Source organism: Gymnoscopelus braueri (genome assembly GCF_963280865.1).
Source record: "Gymnoscopelus braueri genome assembly, chromosome: 22".
Lineage (NCBI taxonomy): Eukaryota > Metazoa > Chordata > Actinopteri > Myctophiformes > Myctophidae > Gymnoscopelus > Gymnoscopelus braueri.
In genome coordinates this window covers 3,721,644-3,746,269 of record NC_137624.1, presented here as the reverse complement: position 1 = coordinate 3,746,269, position 24,626 = coordinate 3,721,644, and positions in this window count along the sequence as shown.

The following is a 24,626-nucleotide window of genomic DNA, read 5'->3' as shown; positions in this document are numbered from 1 at the left end:
GCCGGCACCGGTCCAGTGTCCACCGTTGTCTGAAAACTGCACTTTTCTGACCTCTGACCTCACTGGACGGTCCGCCACACTTTTTTTTACATCTCTCGGGCTTATCCGAGAGTGTGGCGTTTTAGGGGAGGTGTCCCCGCACGCGTGCGTATGTCAGAAGTGTCGGCAGTGTCCGCCGGCGCCGGTCCAGTGTCCACCGTTGTCTGAAAACTGCACTTTTCTGACCTCTGACCTCACTGGACGGTCCGCCACACTTTTTTTTACATCTCTCGGGCTTATCCGAGAGTGTTGCGTTGTAGGGGAGGTGTCCCCGCACGCGTGCGTATGTCAGAAGTGTCGGCAGTGTCCACCGGCGCCGGTCCAGTGTCCACCGTTGTCTGAAAACTGCACTTTTCTGACCTCTGACCTCACTGGACGGTCCGCCACACTTTTCTTTACACCTCTCGGGCTTATCCGAGAGTGTGGCGTTGTAGGGGAGGTGTCCCCGCACGCGTGCGTATGTCAGAAGTGTCGGCAGTGTCCGCCGGCGCCGGTCCAGTGTCCACCGTTGTCTGAAAACTGCACTTTTCTGACCTCTGACCTCACTGGACGGTCCGCCACACTTTTTTTTACATCTCTCGGGCTTATCCGAGAGTGTGGCGTTGTAGGGGAGGTGTCCCCGCACGCGTGCGTATGTCAAAAGTGTCGGCAGTGTCCGCCGGCGCCGGTCCAGTGTCCACCGTTGTCTGAAAACTGCACTTTTCTGACCTCTGACCTCACTGGACGGTCCGCCACACTTTTCTTTACACCTCTCGGGCTTATCCGAGAGTCTGGCATTGTAGGGGAGGTGTCCCCGCACGCGTGCGTATGTCAGAAGTGTCGGCAGTGTCCGCCGGCACCGGTCCAGTGTCCACCGTTGTCTGAAAACTGCACTTTTCTGACCTCTGACCTCACTGGACGGTCCGCCACACTTTTTTTTTTACATCTCTCGGGCTTATCCGAGAGTGTGGCGTTTTAGGGGAGGTGTCCCCGCACGCGTGCGTATGTCAGAAGTGTCGGCAGTGTCCGCCGGCGCCGGTCCAGTGTCCACCGTTGTCTGAAAACTGCACTTTTCTGACCTCTGACCTCACTGGACGGTCCGCCACACTTTTTTTTACATCTCTCGGGCTTATCCGAGAGTGTGGCGTTGTAGGGGAGGTGTCCCCGCACGCGTGCGTATGTCAGAAGTGTCGGCAGTGTCCGCCGGCGCCGGTCCAGTGTCCACCGTTGTCTGAAAACTGCACTTTTCTGACCTCTGACCTCACTGGACGGTCCGCCACACTTTTCTTTACACCTCTCGGGCTTATCCGAGAGTCTGGCATTGTAGGGGAGGTGTCCCCGCACGCGTGCGTATGTCAGAAGTGTCGGCAGTGTCCGCCGGCACCGGTCCAGTGTCCGCCGTTGTCTGAAAACTGCACTTTTCTGACCTCTGACCTCACTGGACGGTCCGCCACACTTTTCTTTACACCTCTCGGGCTTATCCGAGAGTCTGGCGTTGTAGGGGAGGTGTCCCCGCACGCGTGCGTATGTCAGAAGTGTCGGCAGTGTCCGCCGGCACCGGTCCAGTGTCCGCCGTTGTCTGAAAACTGCACTTTTCTGACCTCTGACCTCACTGGACGGTCCGCCACACTTTTTTTTACATCTCTCGGGCTTATCCGAGAGTGTGGCGTTGTAGGGGAGGTGTCCCCGCACGCGTGCGTATGTCAGAAGTGTCGGCAGTGTCCGCCGGCGCCGGTCCAGTGTCCACCGTTGTCTGAAAACTGCACTTTTCTGACCTCTGACCTCACTGGACGGTCCGCCACACTTTTCTTTACACCTCTCGGGCTTATCCGAGAGTCTGGCGTTGTAGGGGAGGTGTCCCCGCACGCGTGCGTATGTCAGAAGTGTCGGCAGTGTCCGCCGGCACCGGTCCAGTGTCCACCGTTGTCTGAAAACTGCACTTTTCTGACCTCTGACCTCACTGGACGGTCCGCCACACTTTTTTTTACATCTCTCGGGCTTATCCGAGAGTGTTGCGTTGTAGGGGAGGTGTCCCCGCACGCGTGCGTATGTCAGAAGTGTCGGCAGTGTCCACCGGCGCCGGTCCAGTGTCCACCGTTGTCTGAAAACTGCACTTTTCTGACCTCTGACCTCACTGGACGGTCCGCCACACTTTTCTTTACACCTCTCGGGCTTATCCGAGAGTGTGGCGTTGTAGGGGAGGTGTCCCCGCACGCGTGCGTATGTCAGAAGTGTCGGCAGTGTCCGCCGGCGCCGGTCCAGTGTCCACCGTTGTCTGAAAACTGCACTTTTCTGACCTCTGACCTCACTGGACGGTCCGCCACACTTTTTTTTACATCTCTCGGGCTTATCCGAGAGTGTGGCGTTGTAGGGGAGGTGTCCCCGCACGCGTGCGTATGTCAAAAGTGTCGGCAGTGTCCGCCGGCGCCGGTCCAGTGTCCACCGTTGTCTGAAAACTGCACTTTTCTGACCTCTGACCTCACTGGACGGTCCGCCACACTTTTCTTTACACCTCTCGGGCTTATCCGAGAGTCTGGCATTGTAGGGGAGGTGTCCCCGCACGCGTGCGTATGTCAGAAGTGTCGGCAGTGTCCGCCGGCACCGGTCCAGTGTCCACCGTTGTCTGAAAACTGCACTTTTCTGACCTCTGACCTCACTGGACGGTCCGCCACACTTTTTTTTACATCTCTCGGGCTTATCCGAGAGTGTGGCGTTGTAGGGGAGGTGTCCCCGCACGCGTGCGTATGTCAAAAGTGTCGGCAGTGTCCGCCGGCGCCGGTCCAGTGTCCACCGTTGTCTGAAAACTGCACTTTTCTGACCTCTGACCTCACTGGACGGTCCGCCACACTTTTCTTTACACCTCTCGGGCTTATCCGAGAGTCTGGCATTGTAGGGGAGGTGTCCCCGCACGCGTGCGTATGTCAGAAGTGTCGGCAGTGTCCGCCGGCACCGGTCCAGTGTCCACCGTTGTCTGAAAACTGCACTTTTCTGACCTCTGACCTCACTGGACGGTCCGCCACACTTTTTTTTTTACATCTCTCGGGCTTATCCGAGAGTGTGGCGTTTTAGGGGAGGTGTCCCCTCACGCGTGCGTATGTCAGAAGTGTCGGCAGTGTCCGCCGGCGCCGGTCCAGTGTCCACCGTTGTCTGAAAACTGCACTTTTCTGACCTCTGACCTCACTGGACGGTCCGCCACACTTTTTTTTACATCTCTCGGGCTTATCCGAGAGTGTGGCGTTGTAGGGGAGGTGTCCCCGCACGCGTGCGTATGTCAGAAGTGTCGGCAGTGTCCGCCGGCGCCGGTCCAGTGTCAACCGTTGTCTGAAAACTGCACTTTTCTGACCTCTGACCTCACTGGACGGTCCGCCACACTTTTCTTTACACCTCTCGGGCTTATCCGAGAGTCTGGCGTTGTAGGGGAGGTGTCCCCGCACGCGTGCGTATGTCAGAAGTGTCGGCAGTGTCCGCCGGCGCCGGTCCAGTGTCCACCGTTGTCTGAAAACTGCACTTTTCTGACCTCTGACCTCACTGGACGGTCCGCCACACTTTTCTTTACACCTCTCGGGCTTATCCGAGAGTGTGGCGTTGTAGGGGAGGTGTCCCCGCACATGTGCGTATGTCAGAAGTGTCGGCAGTGTCCACCGGTGCCTGTCCAGTGTCCACTGTTGTCTGAAAACGGCACTTTTCTGACCTCTGACCTCACTGGACGGTCCGCCACACTTTTTTTTACATCTCTCGGGCTTATCCGAGAGTGTGGCGTTGTAGGGGAGGTGTCCCCGCACGCGTGCGTATGTCAGAAGTGTCGGCAGTGTCCGCCGGCGCCGGTCCAGTGTCCACCGTTGTCTGAAAACTGCACTTTTCTGACCTCTGACCTCACTGGACGGTCCGCCACACTTTTCTTTACACCTCTCGGGCTTATCCGAGAGTCTGGCGTTGTAGGGGAGGTGTCCCCGCACGCGTGCGTATGTCAGAAGTGTCGGCAGTGTCCGCCGGCACCGGTCCAGTGTCCACCGTTGTCTGAAAACTGCACTTTTCTGACCTCTGACCTCACTGGACGGTCCGCCACACTTTTTTTTACATCTCTCGGGCTTATCCGAGAGTGTGGCGTTTTAGGGGAGGTGTCCCCGCACGCGTGCGTATGTCAGAAGTGTCGGCAGTGTCCGCCGGCGCCGGTCCAGTGTCCACCGTTGTCTGAAAACTGCACTTTTCTGACCTCTGACCTCACTGGACGGTCCGCCACACTTTTTTTTACATCTCTCGGGCTTATCCGAGAGTGTGGCGTTGTAGGGGAGGTGTCCCCGCACGCGTGCGTATGTCAGAAGTGTCGGCAGTGTCCGCCGGCGCCGGTCCAGTGTCAACCGTTGTCTGAAAACTGCACTTTTCTGACCTCTGACCTCACTGGACGGTCCGCCACACTTTTTTTTACATCTCTCGGGCTTATCCGAGAGTGTGGCGTTTTAGGGGAGGTGTCCCCGCACGCGTGCGTATGTCAGAAGTGTCGGCAGTGTCCGCCGGCGCCGGTCCAGTGTCCACCGTTGTCTGAAAACTGCACTTTTCTGACCTCTGACCTCACTGGACGGTCCGCCACACTTTTTTTTACATCTCTCGGGCTTATCCGAGAGTGTGGCGTTGTAGGGGAGGTGTCCCCGCACGCGTGCGTATGTCAGAAGTGTCGGCAGTGTCCGCCGGCGCCGGTCCAGTGTCCACCGTTGTCTGAAAACTGCACTTTTCTGACCTCTGACCTCACTGGACGGTCCGCCACACTTTTTTTTACATCTCTCGGGCTTATCCGAGAGTGTGGCGTTGTAGGGGAGGTGTCCCCGCACGCGTGCGTATGTCAGAAGTGTCGGCAGTGTCCGCCGGCGCCGGTCCAGTGTCCACCGTTGTCTGAAAACTGCACTTTTCTGACCTCTGACCTCACTGGACGGTCCGCCACACTTTTCTTTACATCTCTCGGGCTTATCCGAGAGTTTGGCGTTGTAGGGGAGGTGTCCCCGCACGCGTGCGTATGTCAGAAGTGTCGGCAGTGTCCGCCGGCGCCGGTCCAGTGTCCACCGTTGTCTGAAAACTGCGCTTTTCTGACCTCTGACCTCACTGGACGGTCCGCCACACTTTTCTTTACACCTCTCGGGCTTATCCGAGAGTGTGGCGTTGTAGGGGAGGTGTCCCCGCACGCGTGCGTATGTCAGAAGTGTCGGCAGTGTCCGCCGGCGCCGGTCCAGTGTCCACCGTTGTCTGAAAACTGCACTTTTCTGACCTCTGACCTCACTGGACGGTCCGCCACACTTTTCTTTACACCTCTCGGGCTTATCCGAGAGTCTGGCGTTGTAGGGGAGGTGTCCCCGCACGCGTGCGTATGTCAGAAGTGTCGGCAGTGTCCGCCGGCGCCGGTCCAGTGTCCACCGTTGTCTGAAAACTGCACTTTTCTGACCTCTGACCTCACTGGACGGTCCGCCACACTTTTCTTTACACCTCTCGGGCTTATCCGAGAGTCTGGCGTTGTAGGGGAGGTGTCCCCGCACGCGTGCGTATGTCAGAAGTGTCGGCAGTGTCCGCCGGCGCCGGTCCAGTGTCCACCGTTGTCTGAAAACTGCACTTTTCTGACCTCTGACCTCACTGGACGGTCCGCCACACTTTTCTTTACACCTCTCGGGCTTATCCGAGAGTGTGGCGTTGTAGGGGAGGTGTCCCCGCACGCGTGCGTATGTCAGAAGTGTCTGCAGTGTCCGCCGGCGCCGGTCCAGTGTCCACCGTTGTCTGAAAACTGCACTTTTCTGACCTCTGACCTCACTGGACGGTCCGCCACACTTTTTTTTACATCTCTCGGGCTTATCCGAGAGTGTGGCGTTGTAGGGGAGGTGTCCCCGCACGCGTGCGTATGTCAGAAGTGTCGGCAGTGTCCGCCGGCGCCGGTCCAGTGTCCACCGTTGTCTGAAAACTGCACTTTTCTGACCTCTGACCTCACTGGACGGTCCGCCAAACTTTTTTTTACATCTCTCGGGCTTATCCGAGAGTTTGGCGTTGTAGGGGAGGTGTCCCCGCACGCGTGCGTATGTCAGAAGTGTCGGCAGTGTCCGCCGGCGCCGGTCCAGTGTCCACCGTTGTCTGAAAACTGCACTTTTCTGACCTCTGACCTCACTGGACGGTCCGCCACACTTTTCTTTACACCTCTCGGGCTTATCCGAGAGTCTGGCGTTGTAGGGGAGGTGTCCCCGCACGCGTGCATATGTCAGAAGTGTCGGCAGTGTCCGCCGGCGCCGGTCCTGTGTCCACCGTTGTCTGAAAACTGCGCTTTTCTGACCTCTGACCTCACTGGACGGTCCGCCACACTTTTCTTTACACCTCTCGGGCTTATCCGAGAGTGTGGCGTTGTAGGGGAGGTGTCCCCGCACGCGTGCGTATGTCAAAAGTGTCGGCAGTGTCCGCCGGCGCCGGTCCAGTGTCCACCGTTGTCTGAAAACTGCACTTTTCTGACCTCTGACCTCACTGGACGGTCCGCCACACTTTTCTTTACACCTCTCGGGCTTATCCGAGAGTCTGGCATTGTAGGGGAGGTGTCCCCGCACGCGTGCGTATGTCAGAAGTGTCGGCAGTGTCCGCCGGCACCGGTCCAGTGTCCACCGTTGTCTGAAAACTGCACTTTTCTGACCTCTGACCTCACTGGACGGTCCGCCACACTTTTTTTTACATCTCTCGGGCTTATCCGAGAGTTTGGCGTTTTAGGGGAGGTGTCCCCGCACGCGTGCGTATGTCAGAAGTGTCGGCAGTGTCCGCCGGCGCCGGTCCAGTGTCCACCGTTGTCTGAAAACTGCACTTTTCTGACCTCTGACCTCACTGGACGGTCCGCCACACTTTTTTTTACATCTCTCGGGCTTATCCGAGAGTGTGGCGTTGTAGGGGAGGTGTCCCCGCACGCGTGCGTATGTCAGAAGTGTCGGCAGTGTCCGCCGGCGCCGGTCCAGTGTCAACCGTTGTCTGAAAACTGCACTTTTCTGACCTCTGACCTCACTGGACGGTCCGCCACACTTTTCTTTACACCTCTCGGGCTTATCCGAGAGTCTGGCGTTGTAGGGGAGGTGTCCCCGCACGCGTGCGTATGTCAGAAGTGTCGGCAGTGTCCGCCGGCGCCGGTCCAGTGTCCACCGTTGTCTGAAAACTGCACTTTTCTGACCTCTGACCTCACTGGACGGTCCGCCACACTTTTCTTTACACCTCTCGGGCTTATCCGAGAGTGTGGCGTTGTAGGGGAGGTGTCCCCGCACATGTGCGTATGTCAGAAGTGTCGGCAGTGTCCACCGGTGCCTGTCCAGTGTCCACTGTTGTCTGAAAACGGCACTTTTCTGACCTCTGACCTCACTGGACGGTCCGCCACACTTTTTTTTACATCTCTCGGGCTTATCCGAGAGTGTGGCGTTGTAGGGGAGGTGTCCCCGCACGCGTGCGTATGTCAGAAGTGTCGGCAGTGTCCGCCGGCGCCGGTCCAGTGTCCACCGTTGTCTGAAAACTGCACTTTTCTGACCTCTGACCTCACTGGACGGTCCGCCACACTTTTCTTTACACCTCTCGGGCTTATCCGAGAGTCTGGCGTTGTAGGGGAGGTGTCCCCGCACGCGTGCGTATGTCAGAAGTGTCGGCAGTGTCCGCCGGCACCGGTCCAGTGTCCACCGTTGTCTGAAAACTGCACTTTTCTGACCTCTGACCTCACTGGACGGTCCGCCACACTTTTTTTTACATCTCTCGGGCTTATCCGAGAGTGTGGCGTTTTAGGGGAGGTGTCCCCGCACGCGTGCGTATGTCAGAAGTGTCGGCAGTGTCCGCCGGCGCCGGTCCAGTGTCCACCGTTGTCTGAAAACTGCACTTTTCTGACCTCTGACCTCACTGGACGGTCCGCCACACTTTTTTTTACATCTCTCGGGCTTATCCGAGAGTGTGGCGTTGTAGGGGAGGTGTCCCCGCACGCGTGCGTATGTCAGAAGTGTCGGCAGTGTCCGCCGGCGCCGGTCCAGTGTCAACCGTTGTCTGAAAACTGCACTTTTCTGACCTCTGACCTCACTGGACGGTCCGCCACACTTTTTTTTACATCTCTCGGGCTTATCCGAGAGTGTGGCGTTGTAGGGGAGGTGTCCCCGCACGCGTGCGTATGTCAGAAGTGTCGGCAGTGTCCGCCGGCGCCGGTCCAGTGTCCACCGTTGTCTGAAAACTGCACTTTTCTGACCTCTGACCTCACTGGACGGTCCGCCACACTTTTTTTTACATCTCTCGGGCTTATCCGAGAGTGTGGCGTTGTAGGGGAGGTGTCCCCGCACGCGTGCGTATGTCAGAAGTGTCGGCAGTGTCCGCCGGCGCCGGTCCAGTGTCCACCGTTGTCTGAAAACTGCACTTTTCTGACCTCTGACCTCACTGGACGGTCCGCCACACTTTTCTTTACATCTCTCGGGCTTATCCGAGAGTTTGGCGTTGTAGGGGAGGTGTCCCCGCACGCGTGCGTATGTCAGAAGTGTCGGCAGTGTCCGCCGGCGCCGGTCCAGTGTCCACCGTTGTCTGAAAACTGCACTTTTCTGACCTCTGACCTCACTGGACGGTCCGCCACACTTTTCTTTACACCTCTCGGGCTTATCCGAGAGTGTGGCGTTGTAGGGGAGGTGTCCCCGCACGCGTGCGTATGTCAGAAGTGTCGGCAGTGTCCGCCGGCGCCGGTCCAGTGTCCACCGTTGTCTGAAAACTGCACTTTTCTGACCTCTGACCTCACTGGACGGTCCGCCACACTTTTCTTTACACCTCTCGGGCTTATCCGAGAGTCTGGCGTTGTAGGGGAGGTGTCCCCGCACGCGTGCGTATGTCAGAAGTGTCGGCAGTGTCCGCCGGCGCCGGTCCAGTGTCCACCGTTGTCTGAAAACTGCACTTTTCTGACCTCTGACCTCACTGGACGGTCCGCCACACTTTTCTTTACACCTCTCGGGCTTATCCGAGAGTCTGGCGTTGTAGGGGAGGTGTCCCCGCACGCGTGCGTATGTCAGAAGTGTCGGCAGTGTCCGCCGGCGCCGGTCCAGTGTCCACCGTTGTCTGAAAACTGCACTTTTCTGACCTCTGACCTCACTGGACGGTCCGCCACACTTTTCTTTACACCTCTCGGGCTTATCCGAGAGTGTGGCGTTGTAGGGGAGGTGTCCCCGCACGCGTGCGTATGTCAGAAGTGTCTGCAGTGTCCGCCGGCGCCGGTCCAGTGTCCACCGTTGTCTGAAAACTGCACTTTTCTGACCTCTGACCTCACTGGACGGTCCGCCACACTTTTTTTTACATCTCTCGGGCTTATCCGAGAGTGTGGCGTTGTAGGGGAGGTGTCCCCGCACGCGTGCGTATGTCAGAAGTGTCGGCAGTGTCCGCCGGCGCCGGTCCAGTGTCCACCGTTGTCTGAAAACTGCACTTTTCTGACCTCTGACCTCACTGGACGGTCCGCCACACTTTTTTTTACATCTCTCGGGCTTATCCGAGAGTGTGGCGTTGTAGGGGAGGTGTCCCCGCACGCGTGCGTATGTCAGAAGTGTCGGCAGTGTCCGCCGGCGCCGGTCCAGAGTCAACCGTTGTCTGAAAACTGCACTTTTCTGACCTCTGACCTCACTGGACGGTCCGCCACACTTTTTTTTACATCTCTCGGGCTTATCCGAGAGTGTGGCGTTTTAGGGGAGGTGTCCCCGCACGCGTGCGTATGTCAGAAGTGTCGGCAGTGTCCGCCGGCGCCGGTCCAGTGTCCACCGTTGTCTGAAAACTGCACTTTTCTGACCTCTGACCTCACTGGACGGTCCGCCACACTTTTTTTTACATCTCTCGGGCTTATCCGAGAGTGTGGCGTTGTAGGGGAGGTGTCCCCGCACGCGTGCGTATGTCAGAAGTGTCGGCAGTGTCCGCCGGCGCCGGTCCAGTGTCCACCGTTGTCTGAAAACTGCACTTTTCTGACCTCTGACCTCACTGGACGGTCCGCCACACTTTTTTTTACATCTCTCGGGCTTATCCGAGAGTGTGGCGTTGTAGGGGAGGTGTCCCCGCACGCGTGCGTATGTCAGAAGTGTCGGCAGTGTCCGCCGGCGCCGGTCCAGTGTCCACCGTTGTCTGAAAACTGCACTTTTCTGACCTCTGACCTCACTGGACGGTCCGCCACACTTTTCTTTACATCTCTCGGGCTTATCCGAGAGTTTGGCGTTGTAGGGGAGGTGTCCCCGCACGCGTGCGTATGTCAGAAGTGTCGGCAGTGTCCGCCGGCGCCGGTCCAGTGTCCACCGTTGTCTGAAAACTGCACTTTTCTGACCTCTGACCTCACTGGACGGTCCGCCACACTTTTCTTTACACCTCTCGGGCTTATCCGAGAGTGTGGCGTTGTAGGGGAGGTGTCCCCGCACGCGTGCGTATGTCAGAAGTGTCGGCAGTGTCCGCCGGCGCCGGTCCAGTGTCCACCGTTGTCTGAAAACTGCACTTTTCTGACCTCTGACCTCACTGGACGGTCCGCCACACTTTTCTTTACACCTCTCGGGCTTATCCGAGAGTCTGGCGTTGTAGGGGAGGTGTCCCCGCACGCGTGCGTATGTCAGAAGTGTCGGCAGTGTCCGCCGGCGCCGGTCCAGTGTCCACCGTTGTCTGAAAACTGCACTTTTCTGACCTCTGACCTCACTGGACGGTCCGCCACACTTTTCTTTACACCTCTCGGGCTTATCCGAGAGTCTGGCGTTGTAGGGGAGGTGTCCCCGCACGCGTGCGTATGTCAGAAGTGTCGGCAGTGTCCGCCGGCGCCGGTCCAGTGTCCACCGTTGTCTGAAAACTGCACTTTTCTGACCTCTGACCTCACTGGACGGTCCGCCACACTTTTCTTTACACCTCTCGGGCTTATCCGAGAGTGTGGCGTTGTAGGGGAGGTGTCCCCGCACGCGTGCGTATGTCAAAAGTGTCTGCAGTGTCCGCCGGCGCCGGTCCAGTGTCCACCGTTGTCTGAAAACTGCACTTTTCTGACCTCTGACCTCACTGGACGGTCCGCCACACTTTTTTTTACATCTCTCGGGCTTATCCGAGAGTGTGGCGTTGTAGGGGAGGTGTCCCCGCACGCGTGCGTATGTCAGAAGTGTCGGCAGTGTCCGCCGGCGCCGGTCCAGTGTCCACCGTTGTCTGAAAACTGCACTTTTCTGACCTCTGACCTCACTGGACGGTCCGCCAAACTTTTTTTTACATCTCTCGGGCTTATCCGAGAGTTTGGCGTTGTAGGGGAGGTGTCCCCGCACGCGTGCGTATGTCAGAAGTGTCGGCAGTGTCCGCCGGCGCCGGTCCAGTGTCCACCGTTGTCTGAAAACTGCACTTTTCTGACCTCTGACCTCACTGGACGGTCCGCCACACTTTTCTTTACACCTCTCGGGCTTATCCGAGAGTCTGGCGTTGTAGGGGAGGTGTCCCCCTACGCGTGCATATGTCAGAAGTGTCGGCAGTGTCCGCCGGCGCCGGTCCTGTGTCCACCGTTGTCTGAAAACTGCGCTTTTCTGACCTCTGACCTCACTGGACGGTCCGCCACACTTTTCTTTACACCTATCGGGCTTATCCGAGAGTCTGGCGTTGTAGGGGAGGTGTCCCCGCACGCGTGCGTATGTCAGAAGTGTCGGCAGTGTCCGCCGGCGCCGGTCCAGTGTCCACCGTTGTCTGAAAACTGCACTTTTCTGACCTCTGACCTCACTGGACGGTCCGCCACACTTTTCTTTACACCTCTCGGGCTTATCCGAGAGTGTGGCGTTGTAGGGGAGGTGTCCCCGCACGCGTGCGTATGTCAGAAGTGTCGGCAGTGTCCGCCGGCGCCGGTCCAGTGTCCACCGTTGTCTGAAAACTGCACTTTTCTGACCTCTGACCTCACTGGACGGTCCGCCACACTTTTTTTTACATCTCTCGGGCTTATCCGAGAGTTTGGCGTTTTAGGGGAGGTGTCCCCGCACGCGTGCGTATGTCAGAAGTGTCGGCAGTGTCCGCCGGCGCCGGTCCAGTGTCCACCGTTGTCTGAAAACTGCACTTTTCTGACCTCTGACCTCACTGGACGGTCCGCCACACTTTTCTTTACACCTCTCGGGCTTATCCGAGAGTCTGGCGTTGTAGGGGAGGTGTCCCCGCACGCGTGCATATGTCAGAAGTGTCGGCAGTGTCCGCCGGCGCCGGTCCTGTGTCCACCGTTGTCTGAAAACTGCGCTTTTCTGACCTCTGACCTCACTGGACGGTCCGCCACACTTTTCTTTACACCTCTCGGGCTTATCCGAGAGTCTGGCGTTGTAGGGGAGGTGTCCCCGCACGCGTGCGTATGTCAGAAGTGTCGGCAGTGTCCGCCGGCGCCGGTCCAGTGTCCACCGTTGTCTGAAAACTGCACTTTTCTGACCTCTGACCTCACTGGACGGTCCGCCACACTTTTCTTTACACCTCTCGGGCTTATCCGAGAGTGTGGCGTTGTAGGGGAGGTGTCCCCGCACGCGTGCGTATGTCAGAAGTGTCGGCAGTGTCCGCCGGCGCCGGTCCAGTGTCCACCGTTGTCTGAAAACTGCACTTTTCTGACCTCTGACCTCACTGGACGGTCCGCCACACTTTTTTTTACATCTCTCGGGCTTATCCGAGAGTTTGGCGTTTTAGGGGAGGTGTCCCCGCACGCGTGCGTATGTCAGAAGTGTCGGCAGTGTCCGCCGGCGCCGGTCCAGTGTCCACCGTTGTCTGAAAACTGCACTTTTCTGACCTCTGACCTCACTGGACGGTCCGCCACACTTTTTTTTACATCTCTCGGGCTTATCCGAGAGTGTGGCGTTGTAGGGGAGGTGTCCCCGCACGCGTGTGTATGTCAGAAGTGTCGGCAGTGTCCACCGGTGCCTGTCCAGTGTCCACTGTTGTCTGAAAACGGCACTTTTCTGACCTCTGACCTCACTGGACGGTCCGCCACACTTTTTTTTACACCTCTCGGGCTTATCCGAGAGTGTGGCGTTGTAGGGGAGGTGTCCCCGCACGCGTGCGTATGTCAGAAGTGTCGGCAGTGTCCGCCGGCGCCGGTCCAGTGTCCACCGTTGTCTGAAAACTGCACTTTTCTGACCTCTGACCTCACTGGACGGTCCGCCACACTTTTTTTTACATCTCTCGGGCTTATCCGAGAGTGTGGCGTTGTAGGGGAGGTGTCCCCGCACGCGTGCGTATGTCAGAAGTGTCGGCAGTGTCCGCCGGCGCCGGTCCAGTGTCCACCGTTGTCTGAAAACTGCACTTTTCTGACCTCTGACCTCACTGGACGGTCCGCCATACTTTTTTTTACATCTCTCGGGCTTATCCGAGAGTTTGGCGTTGTAGGGGAGGTGTCCCCGCACGCGTGCGTATGTCAGAAGTGTCGGCAGTGTCCGCCGGCGCCGGTCCAGTGTCCACCGTTGTCTGAAAACTGCACTTTTCTGACCTCTGACCTCACTGGACGGTCCGCCACACTTTTTTTTACATCTCTCGGGCTTATCCGAGAGTGTGGCGTTGTAGGGGAGGTGTCCCCGCACGCGTGCGTATGTCAAAAGTGTCGGCAGTGTCCGCCGGCGCCGGTCCAGTGTCCACCGTTGTCTGAAAACTGCACTTTTCTGACCTCTGACCTCACTGGACGGTCCGCCACACTTTTCTTTACACCTCTCGGGCTTATCCGAGAGTGTGGCGTTGTAGGGGAGGTGTCCCCGCACGCGTGCGTATGTCAGAAGTGTCGGCAGTGTCCGCCGGCGCCGGTCCAGTGTCCACCGTTGTCTGAAAACTGCACTTTTCTGACCTCTGACCTCACTGGACGGTCCGCCACACTTTTCTTTACACCTCTCGGGCTTATCCGAGAGTCTGGCGTTGTAGGGGAGGTGTCCCCGCACGCGTGCGTATGTCAGAAGTGTCGGCAGTGTCCGCCGGCACCGGTCCAGTGTCCGCCGTTGTCTGAAAACTGCACTTTTCTGACCTCTGACCTCACTGGACGGTCCGCCACACTTTTTTTTACATCTCTCGGGCTTATCCGAGAGTCTGGCGTTGTAGGGGAGGTGTCCCCGCACGCGTGCGTATGTCAGAAGTGTCGGCAGTGTCCGCCGGCGCCGGTCCAGTGTCCACCGTTGTCTGAAAACTGCACTTTTCTGACCTCTGACCTCACTGGACGGTCCGCCACACTTTTTTTTACATCTCTCGGGCTTATCCGAGAGTGTGGCGTTGTAGGGGAGGTGTCCCCGCACGCGTGCGTATGTCAAAAGTGTCGGCAGTGTCCGCCGGCGCCGGTCCAGTGTCCACCGTTGTCTGAAAACTGCACTTTTCTGACCTCTGACCTCACTGGACGGTCCGCCACACTTTTCTTTACACCTCTCGGGCTTATCCGAGAGTCTGGCGTTGTAGGGGAGGTGTCCCCGCACGCGTGCGTATGTCAGAAGTGTCGGCAGTGTCCGCCGGCACCGGTCCAGTGTCCACCGTTGTCTGAAAACTGCACTTTTCTGACCTCTGACCTCACTGGACGGTCCGCCACACTTTTTTTTACATCTCTCGGGCTTATCCGAGAGTGTGGCGTTTTAGGGGAGGTGTCCCCGCAAGCGTGCGTATGTCAGAAGTGTCGGCATTGTCCGCCGGCGCCGGTCCAGTGTCCACCGTTGTCTGAAAACTGCACTTTTCTGACCTCTGACCTCACTGGACGGTCCGCCACACTTTTTTTACATCTCTCGGGCTTATCCGAGAGTGTTGCGTTGTAGGGGAGGTGTCCCCGCACGCGTGCGTATGTCAGAAGTGTCGGCAGTGTCCGCCGGCGCCGGTCCAGTGTCCACCGTTGTCTGAAAACTGCACTTTTCTGACCTCTGACCTCACTGGACGGTCCGCCACACTTTTCTTTACACCTCTCGGGCTTATCCGAGAGTGTGGCGTTGTAGGGGAGGTGTCCCCGCACGCGTGCGTATGTCAGAAGTGTCGGCAGTGTCCGCCGGCGCCGGTCCAGTGTCCACCGTTGTCTGAAAACTGCACTTTTCTGACCTCTGACCTCACTGGACGGTCCGCCACACTTTTTTTTACATCTCTCGGGCTTATCCGAGAGTGTGGCGTTGTAGGGGAGGTGTCCCCGCACGCGTGTGTATGTCAGAAGTGTCGGCAGTGTCCACCGGTGCCTGTCCAGTGTCCACTGTTGTCTGAAAACGGCACTTTTCTGACCTCTGACCTCACTGGACGGTCCGCCACACTTTTTTTTACACCTCTCGGGCTTATCCGAGAGTGTGGCGTTGTAGGGGAGGTGTCCCCGCACGCGTGCGTATGTCAGAAGTGTCGGCAGTGTCCGCCGGCGCCGGTCCAGTGTCCACCGTTGTCTGAAAACTGCACTTTTCTGACCTCTGACCTCACTGGACGGTCCGCCACACTTTTTTTTACATCTCTCGGGCTTATCCGAGAGTGTGGCGTTGTAGGGGAGGTGTCCCCGCACGCGTGCGTATGTCAGAAGTGTCGGCAGTGTCCGCCGGCGCCGGTCCAGTGTCCACCGTTGTCTGAAAACTGCACTTTTCTGACCTCTGACCTCACTGGACGGTCCGCCATACTTTTTTTTACATCTCTCGGGCTTATCCGAGAGTTTGGCGTTGTAGGGGAGGTGTCCCCGCACGCGTGCGTATGTCAGAAGTGTCGGCAGTGTCCGCCGGCGCCGGTCCAGTGTCCACCGTTGTCTGAAAACTGCACTTTTCTGACCTCTGACCTCACTGGACGGTCCGCCACACTTTTTTTTACATCTCTCGGGCTTATCCGAGAGTGTGGCGTTGTAGGGGAGGTGTCCCCGCACGCGTGCGTATGTCAAAAGTGTCGGCAGTGTCCGCCGGCGCCGGTCCAGTGTCCACCGTTGTCTGAAAACTGCACTTTTCTGACCTCTGACCTCACTGGACGGTCCGCCACACTTTTCTTTACACCTCTCGGGCTTATCCGAGAGTGTGGCGTTGTAGGGGAGGTGTCCCCGCACGCGTGCGTATGTCAGAAGTGTCGGCAGTGTCCGCCGGCGCCGGTCCAGTGTCCACCGTTGTCTGAAAACTGCACTTTTCTGACCTCTGACCTCACTGGACGGTCCGCCACACTTTTCTTTACACCTCTCGGGCTTATCCGAGAGTCTGGCGTTGTAGGGGAGGTGTCCCCGCACGCGTGCGTATGTCAGAAGTGTCGGCAGTGTCCGCCGGCACCGGTCCAGTGTCCGCCGTTGTCTGAAAACTGCACTTTTCTGACCTCTGACCTCACTGGACGGTCCGCCACACTTTTTTTTACATCTCTTGGGCTTATCCGAGAGTGTGGCGTTGTAGGGGAGGTGTCCCCGCACGCGTGCGTATGTCAGAAGTGTCGGCAGTGTCCGCCGGCGCCGGTCCAGTGTCCACCGTTGTCTGAAAACTGCACTTTTCTGACCTCTGACCTCACTGGACGGTCCGCCACACTTTTTTTTACATCTCTCGGGCTTATCCGAGAGTGTGGCGTTGTAGGGGAGGTGTCCCCGCACGCGTGCGTATGTCAAAAGTGTCGGCAGTGTCCGCCGGCGCCGGTCCAGTGTCCACCGTTGTCTGAAAACTGCACTTTTCTGACCTCTGACCTCACTGGACGGTCCGCCACACTTTTCTTTACACCTCTCGGGCTTATCCGAGAGTCTGGCGTTGTAGGGGAGGTGTCCCCGCACGCGTGCGTATGTCAGAAGTGTCGGCAGTGTCCGCCGGCACCGGTCCAGTGTCCACCGTTGTCTGAAAACTGCACTTTTCTGACCTCTGACCTCACTGGACGGTCCGCCACACTTTTTTTTACATCTCTCGGGCTTATCCGAGAGTGTGGCGTTTTAGGGGAGGTGTCCCCGCACGCGTGCGTATGTCAGAAGTGTCGGCAGTGTCCGCCGGCGCCGGTCCAGTGTCCACCGTTGTCTGAAAACTGCACTTTTCTGACCTCTGACCTCACTGGACGGTCCGCCACACTTTTTTTTACATCTCTCGGGCTTATCCGAGAGTGTTGCGTTGTAGGGGAGGTGTCCCCGCACGCGTGCGTATGTCAGAAGTGTCGGCAGTGTCCGCCGGCGCCGGTCCAGTATCCACCGTTGTCTGAAAACTGCACTTTTCTGACCTCTGACCTCACTGGACGGTCCGCCACACTTTTCTTTACACCTCTCGGGCTTATCCGAGAGTGTGGCGTTGTAGGGGAGGTGTCCCCGCACGCGTGCGTATGTCAGAAGTGTCGGCAGTGTCCGCCGGCGCCGGTCCAGTGTCCACCGTTGTCTGAAAACTGCACTTTTCTGACCTCTGACCTCACTGGACGGTCCGCCACACTTTTTTTTACATCTCTCGGGCTTATCCGAGAGTGTGGCATTGTAGGGGAGGTGTCCCCGCACGCGTGCGTATGTCAAAAGTGTCGGCAGTGTCCGCCGGCGCCGGTCCAGTGTCCACCGTTGTCTGAAAACTGCACTTTTCTGACCTCTGACCTCACTGGACGGTCCGCCACACTTTTCTTTACACCTCTCGGGCTTATCCGAGAGTCTGGCGTTGTAGGGGAGGTGTCCCCGCACGCGTGCGTATGTCAGAAGTGTCGGCAGTGTCCGCCGGCACCGGTCCAGTGTCCACCGTTGTCTGAAAACTGCACTTTTCTGACCTCTGACCTCACTGGACGGTCCGCCACACTTTTTTTTACATCTCTCGGGCTTATCCGAGAGTGTGGCGTTTTAGGGGAGGTGTCCCCGCACGCGTGCGTATGTCAGAAGTGTCGGCAGTGTCCGCCGGCGCCGGTCCAGTGTCCACCGTTGTCTGAAAACTGCACTTTTCTGACCTCTGACCTCACTGGACGGTCCGCCACACTTTTTTTTACATCTCTCGGGCTTATCCGAGAGTGTGGCGTTGTAGGGGAGGTGTCCCCGCACGCGTGCGTATGTCAGAAGTGTCGGCAGTGTCCGCCGGCGCCGGTCCAGTGTCAACCGTTGTCTGAAAACTGCACTTTTCTGACCTCTGACCTCACTGGACGGTCCGCCACACTTTTCTTTACACCTCTCGGGCTTATCCGAGAGTCTGGCGTTGTAGGGGAGGTGTCCCCGCACGCGTGCGTATGTCAGAAGTGTCGGCAGTGTCCGCCGGCGCCGGTCCAGTGTCCACCGTTGTCTGAAAACTGCACTTTTCTGACCTCTGACCTCACTGGACGGTCCGCCACACTTTTCTTTACACCTCTCGGGCTTATCCGAGAGTCTGGCGTTGTAGGGGAGGTGTCCCCGCACGCGTGCGTATGTCAGAAGTGTCGGCAGTGTCCGCCGGTGCCGGTCCAGTGTCCACCGTTGTCTGAAAACTGCACTTTTCTGACCTCTGACCTCACTGGACGGTCCGCCACACTTTTCTTTACACCTCTCGGGCTTATCCGAGAGTCTGGCATTGTAGGGGAGGTGTCCCCGCACGCGTTGGTATGTCAGAAGTGTCGGCAGTGTCCGCCGGCGCCGGTCCAGTGTCCACCGTTGTCTGAAAACTGCACTTTTCTGACCTCTGACCTCACTGGACGGTCCGCCACACTTTTCTTTACACCTCTCGGGCTTATCCGAGAGTGTGGCGTTGTAGGGGAGGTGTCCCCGCACGCGTGCGTATGTCAGAAGTGTCGGCAGTGTCCGCCGGCGCCGGTCCAGTGTCCACCGTTGTCTGAAAACTGCACTTTTCTGACCTCTGACCTCACTGGACGGTCCGCCACACTTTTTTTTACATCTCTCGGGCTTATCCGAGAGTGTGGCGTTGTAGGGGAGGTGTCCCCGCACGCGTGCGTATGTCAGAAGTGTCGGCAGTGTCCGCCGGCGCCGGTCCAGTGTCCACCGTTGTCTGAAAACTGCACTTTTCTGACCTCTGACCTCACTGGACGGTCCGCCACACTTTTTTTTACATCTCTCGGGCTTATCCGAGAGTTTGGCGTTGTAGGGGAGGTGTCCCCGCACGCGTGCGTATGTCAGAAGTGTCGGCAGTGTCCGCCGGCGCCGGTCCAGTGTCCACCGTTGTCTGAAAACTGCACTTTTCTGACCTCTGACCTCACTGGACGGTCCGCCACACTTTTCTTTACACCTCTCGGGCTTATCCGAGAGTCTGGCGTTGTAGGGGAGGTGTCCCCGCACGCGTGCGTATGTCAGAAGTGTCGGCAGTGTCCGCCGGCGCCGGTCCAGTGTCCACCGTTGTCTGAAAACTGCGCTTTTCTGACCTCTGACCTCACTGGACGGTCCGCCACACTTTTCTTTACACCTCTCGGGCTTATCCGAGAGTCTGGCGTTGTAGGGGAGGTGTCCCCGCACGCGTGCGTATGTCAGAAGTGTCGGCAGTGTCCGCCGGCGCCGGTCCAGTGTCCACCGTTGTCTGAAAACTGCACTTTTCTGACCTCTGACCTCACTGGACGGTCCGCCACACTTTTCTTTACACCTCTCGGGCTTATCCGAGAGTGTGGCGTTGTAGGGGAGGTGTCCCCGCACGCGTGCGTATGTCAGAAGTGTCGGCATTGTCCACCGGTGCCTGTCCAGTGTCCACTGTTGTCTGAAAACGGCACTTTTCTGACCTCTGACCTCACTGGACGGTCCGCCACACTTTTTTTTACACCTCTCGGGCTTATCCGAGAGTGTGGCGTTGTCGGGGAGGTGTCCCCGCACGCGTGCGTATGTCAGAAGTGTCGGCAGTGTCCGCCGGCGCCGGTCCAGTGTCCACCGTTGTCTGAAAACTGCACTTTTCTGACCTCTGACCTCACTGGACGGTCCGCCACACTTTTTTTTACATCTCTCGGGCTTATCCGAGAGTTTGGCGTTGTAGGGGAGGTGTCCCCGCACGCGTGCGTATGTCAGAAGTGTCGGCAGTGTCCGCCGGCGCCGGTCCAGTGTCCACCGTTGTCTGAAAACTGCACTTTTCTGACCTCTGACCTCACTGGACGGTCCGCCACACTTTTCTTTACACCTCTCGGGCTTATCCGAGAGTCTGGCGTTGTAGGGGAGGTGTCCCCGCACGCGTGCGTATGTCAGAAGTGTCGGCAGTGTCCGCCGGCGCCGGTCCAGTGTCCACCGTTGTCTGAAAACTGCGCTTTTCTGACCTCTGACCTCACTGGACGGTCCGCCACACTTTTCTTTACACCTCTCGGGCTTATCCGAGAGTCTGGCGTTGTAGGGGAGGTGTCCCCGCACGCGTGCGTATGTCAGAAGTGTCGGCAGTGTCCGCCGGCGCCGGTCCAGTGTCCACCGTTGTCTGAAAACTGCACTTTTCTGACCTCTGACCTCACTGGACGGTCCGCCACACTTTTCTTTACACCTCTCGGGCTTATCCGAGAGTGTGGCGTTGTAGGGGAGGTGTCCCCGCACGCGTGCGTATGTCAGAAGTGTCGGCATTGTCCACCGGTGCCTGTCCAGTGTCCACCGTTGTCTGAAAACTGCACTTTTCTGACCTCTGACCTCACTGGACGGTCCGCCACACTTTTTTTTACATCTCTCGGGCTTATCCGAGAGTGTGGCGTTGTAGGGGAGGTGTCCCCGCACGCGTGCGTATGTCAGAAGTGTCGGCAGTGTCCGCCGGCGCCGGTCCAGTGTCCACCGTTGTCTGAAAACTGCACTTTTCTGACCTCTGACCTCACTGGACGGTCCGCCACACTTTTTTTTACATCTCTCGGGCTTATCCGAGAGTGTGGCGTTGTAGGGGAGGTGTCCCCGCACGCGTGCGTATGTCAGAAGTGTCGGCAGTGTCCACCGGTGCCTGTCCAGTGTCCACTGTTGTCTGAAAACGGCACTTTTCTGACCTCTGACCTCACTGGACGGTCCGCCACACTTTTTTTTACACCTCTCGGGCTTATCCGAGAGTGTGGCGTTGTAGGGGAGGTGTCCCCGCACGCGTGCGTATGTCAGAAGTGTCGGCAGTGTCCGCCGGCGCCGGTCCAGTGTCCACCGTTGTCTGAAAACTGCACTTTTCTGACCTCTGACCTCACTGGACGGTCCGCCACACTTTTCTTTACACCTCTCGGGCTTATCCGAGAGTGTGGCGTTGTAGGGGAGGTGTCCCCGCACGCGTGCGTATGTCAGAAGTGTCGGCAGTGTCCGCCGGCGCCGGTCCAGTGTCCACCGTTGTCTGAAAACTGCACTTTTCTGACCTCTGACCTCACTGGACGGTCCGCCACACTTTTCTTTACACCTCTCGGGCTTATCCGAGAGTCTGGCGTTGTAGGGGAGGTGTCCCCGCACGCGTGCGTATGTCAGAAGTGTCGGCAGTGTCCGCCGGCACCGGTCCAGTGTCCGCCGTTGTCTGAAAACTGCACTTTTCTGACCTCTGACCTCACTGGACGGTCCGCCACACTTTTTTTTACATCTCTCGGGCTTATCCGAGAGTGTGGCGTTGTAGGGGAGGTGTCCCCGCACGCGTGCGTATGTCAGAAGTGTCGGCAGTGTCCGCCGGCGCCGGTCCAGTGTCCACCGTTGTCTGAAAACTGCACTTTTCTGACCTCTGACCTCACTGGACGGTCCGCCACACTTTTTTTTACATCTCTCGGGCTTATCCGAGAGTGTGGCGTTGTAGGGGAGGTGTCCCCGCACGCGTGCGTATGTCAAAAGTGTCGGCAGTGTCCGCCGGCGCCGGTCCAGTGTCCACCGTTGTCTGAAAACTGCACTTTTCTGACCTCTGACCTCACTGGACGGTCCGCCACACTTTTCTTTACACCTCTCGGGCTTATCCGAGAGTCTGGCGTTGTAGGGGAGGTGTCCCCGCACGCGTGCGTATGTCAGAAGTGTCGGCAGTGTCCGCCGGCGCCGGTCCAGTGTCCACCGTTGTCTGAAAACTGCACTTTTCTGACCTCTGACCTCACTGGACGGTCCGCCACACTTTTTTTTACACCTCTCGGGCTTATCCGAGAGTGTGGCGTTGTAGGGGAGGTGTCCCCGCACGCGTGCGTATGTCAGAAGTGTCCCCGCACGCGTGCGTATGTCAGAAGTGTCGGCAGTGTCCGCCGGCGCCGGTCCAGTGTCCACCGTTGTCTGAAAACTGCACTTTTCTGACCTCTGACCTCACTGGACGGTCCGCCACACTTTTTTTTACATCTCTCGGGCTTATCCGAGAGTGTGGCGTTGTAGGGGAGGTGTCCCCGCACGCGTGCGTATGTCAAAAGTGTCGGCAGTGTCCGCCGGCGCCGGTCCAGTGTCCACCGTTGTCTGAAAACTGCACTTTTCTGACCTCTGACCTCACTGGACGGTCCGCCACACTTTTCTTTACACCTCTCGGGCTTATCCGAGAGTCTGGCGTTGTAGGGGAGGTGTCCCCGCACGCGTGCGTATGTCAGAAGTGTCGGCAGTGTCCGCCGGCACCGGTCCAGTGTCCACCGTTGTCTGAAAACTGCACTTTTCTGACCTCTGACCTCACTGGACGGTCCGCCACACTTTTTTTTACATCTCTCGGGCTTATCCGAGAGTGTGGCGTTTTAGGGGAGGTGTCCCCGCACGCGTGCGTATGTCAGAAGTGTCGGCAGTGTCCGCCGGCGCCGGTCCAGTGTCCACCGTTGTCTGAAAACTGCACTTTTCTGACCTCTGACCTCACTGGACGGTCCGCCACACTTTTTTTTACATCTCTCGGGCTTATCCGAGAGTGTTGCGTTGTAGGGGAGGTGTCCCCGCACGCGTGCGTATGTCAGAAGTGTCGGCAGTGTCCGCCGGCGCCGGTCCAGTGTCCACCGTTGTCTGAAAACTGCACTTTTCTGACCTCTGACCTCACTGGACGGTCCGCCACACTTTTCTTTACACCTCTCGGGCTTATCCGAGAGTGTGGCGTTGTAGGGGAGGTGTCCCCGCACGCGTGCGTATGTCAGAAGTGTCGGCAGTGTCCGCCGGCGCCGGTCCAGTGTCCACCGTTGTCTGAAAACTGCACTTTTCTGACCTCTGACCTCACTGGACGGTCCGCCACACTTTTTTTTACATCTCTCGGGCTTATCCGAGAGTGTGGCGTTGTAGGGGAGGTGTCCCCGCACGCGTGCGTATGTCAAAAGTGTCGGCAGTGTCCGCCGGCGCCGGTCCAGTGTCCACCGTTGTCTGAAAACTGCACTTTTCTGACCTCTGACCTCACTGGACGGTCCGCCACACTTTTCTTTACACCTCTCGGGCTTATCCGAGAGTCTGGCGTTGTAGGGGAGGTGTCCCCGCACGCGTGCGTATGTCAGAAGTGTCGGCAGTGTCCGCCGGCGCCGGTCCAGTGTCCACCGTTGTCTGAAAACTGCACTTTTCTGACCTCTGACCTCACTGGCTGGTCCGCCACACTTTTTTTTACATCTCTCGGGCTTATCCGAGAGTGTGGCGTTGTAGGGGAGGTGTCCCCGCACGCGTGCGTATGTCAGAAGTGTCGGCAGTGTCCACCGGTGCCTGTCCAGTGTCCACTGTTGTCTGAAAACGGCACTTTTCTGACCTCTGACCTCACTGGACGGTCCGCCACACTTTCTTTTACACCTCTCGGGCTTATCCGAGAGTGTGGCGTTGTAGGGGAGGTGTCCCCGCACGCGTGCGTATGTCAGAAGTGTCGGCAGTGTCCGCCGGCGCCGGTCCAGTGTCCACCGTTGTCTGAAAACTGCACTTTTCTGACCTCTGACCTCACTGGACGGTCCGCCACACTTTTTTTTACATCTCTCGGGCTTATCCGAGAGTGTGGCGTTGTAGGGGAGGTGTCCCCGCACGCGTGCGTATGTCAGAAGTGTCGGCAGTGTCCGCCGGCGCCGGTCCAGTGTCCACCGTTGTCTGAAAACTGCACTTTTCTGACCTCTGACCTCACTGGACGGTCCGCCATACTTTTTTTTACATCTCTCGGGCTTATCCGAGAGTGTGGCGTTGTAGGGGAGGTGTCCCCGCACGCGTGCGTATGTCAGAAGTGTCGGCAGTGTCCGCCGGCGCCGGTCCAGTGTCCACCGTTGTCTGAAAACTGCACTTTTCTGACCTCTGACCTCACTGGACGGTCCGCCACACTTTTTTTTACATCTCTCGGGCTTATCCGAGAGTGTGGCGTTGTAGGGGAGGTGTCCCCGCACGCGTGCGTATGTCAAAAGTGTCGGCAGTGTCCGCCGGCGCCGGTCCAGTGTCCACCGTTGTCTGAAAACTGCACTTTTCTGACCTCTGACCTCACTGGACGGTCCGCCACACTTTTCTTTACACCTCTCGGGCTTATCCGAGAGTGTGGCGTTGTAGGGGAGGTGTCCCCGCACGCGTGCGTATGTCAGAAGTGTCGGCAGTGTCCGCCGGCGCCGGTCCAGTGTCCACCGTTGTCTGAAAACTGCACTTTTCTGACCTCTGACCTCACTGGACGGTCCGCCACACTTTTCTTTACACCTCTCGGGCTTATCCGAGAGTCTGGCGTTGTAGGGGAGGTGTCCCCGCACGCGTGCGTATGTCAGAAGTGTCGGCAGTGTCCGCCGGCACCGGTCCAGTGTCCGCCGTTGTCTGAAAACTGCACTTTTCTGACCTCTGACCTCACTGGACGGTCCGCCACACTTTTTTTTACATCTCTCGGGCTTATCCGAGAGTGTGGCGTTGTAGGGGAGGTGTCCCCGCACGCGTGCGTATGTCAAAAATGTCGGCAGTGTCCGCCGGCGCCGGTCCAGTGTCCACCGTTGTCTGAAAACTGCACTTTTCTGACCTCTGACCT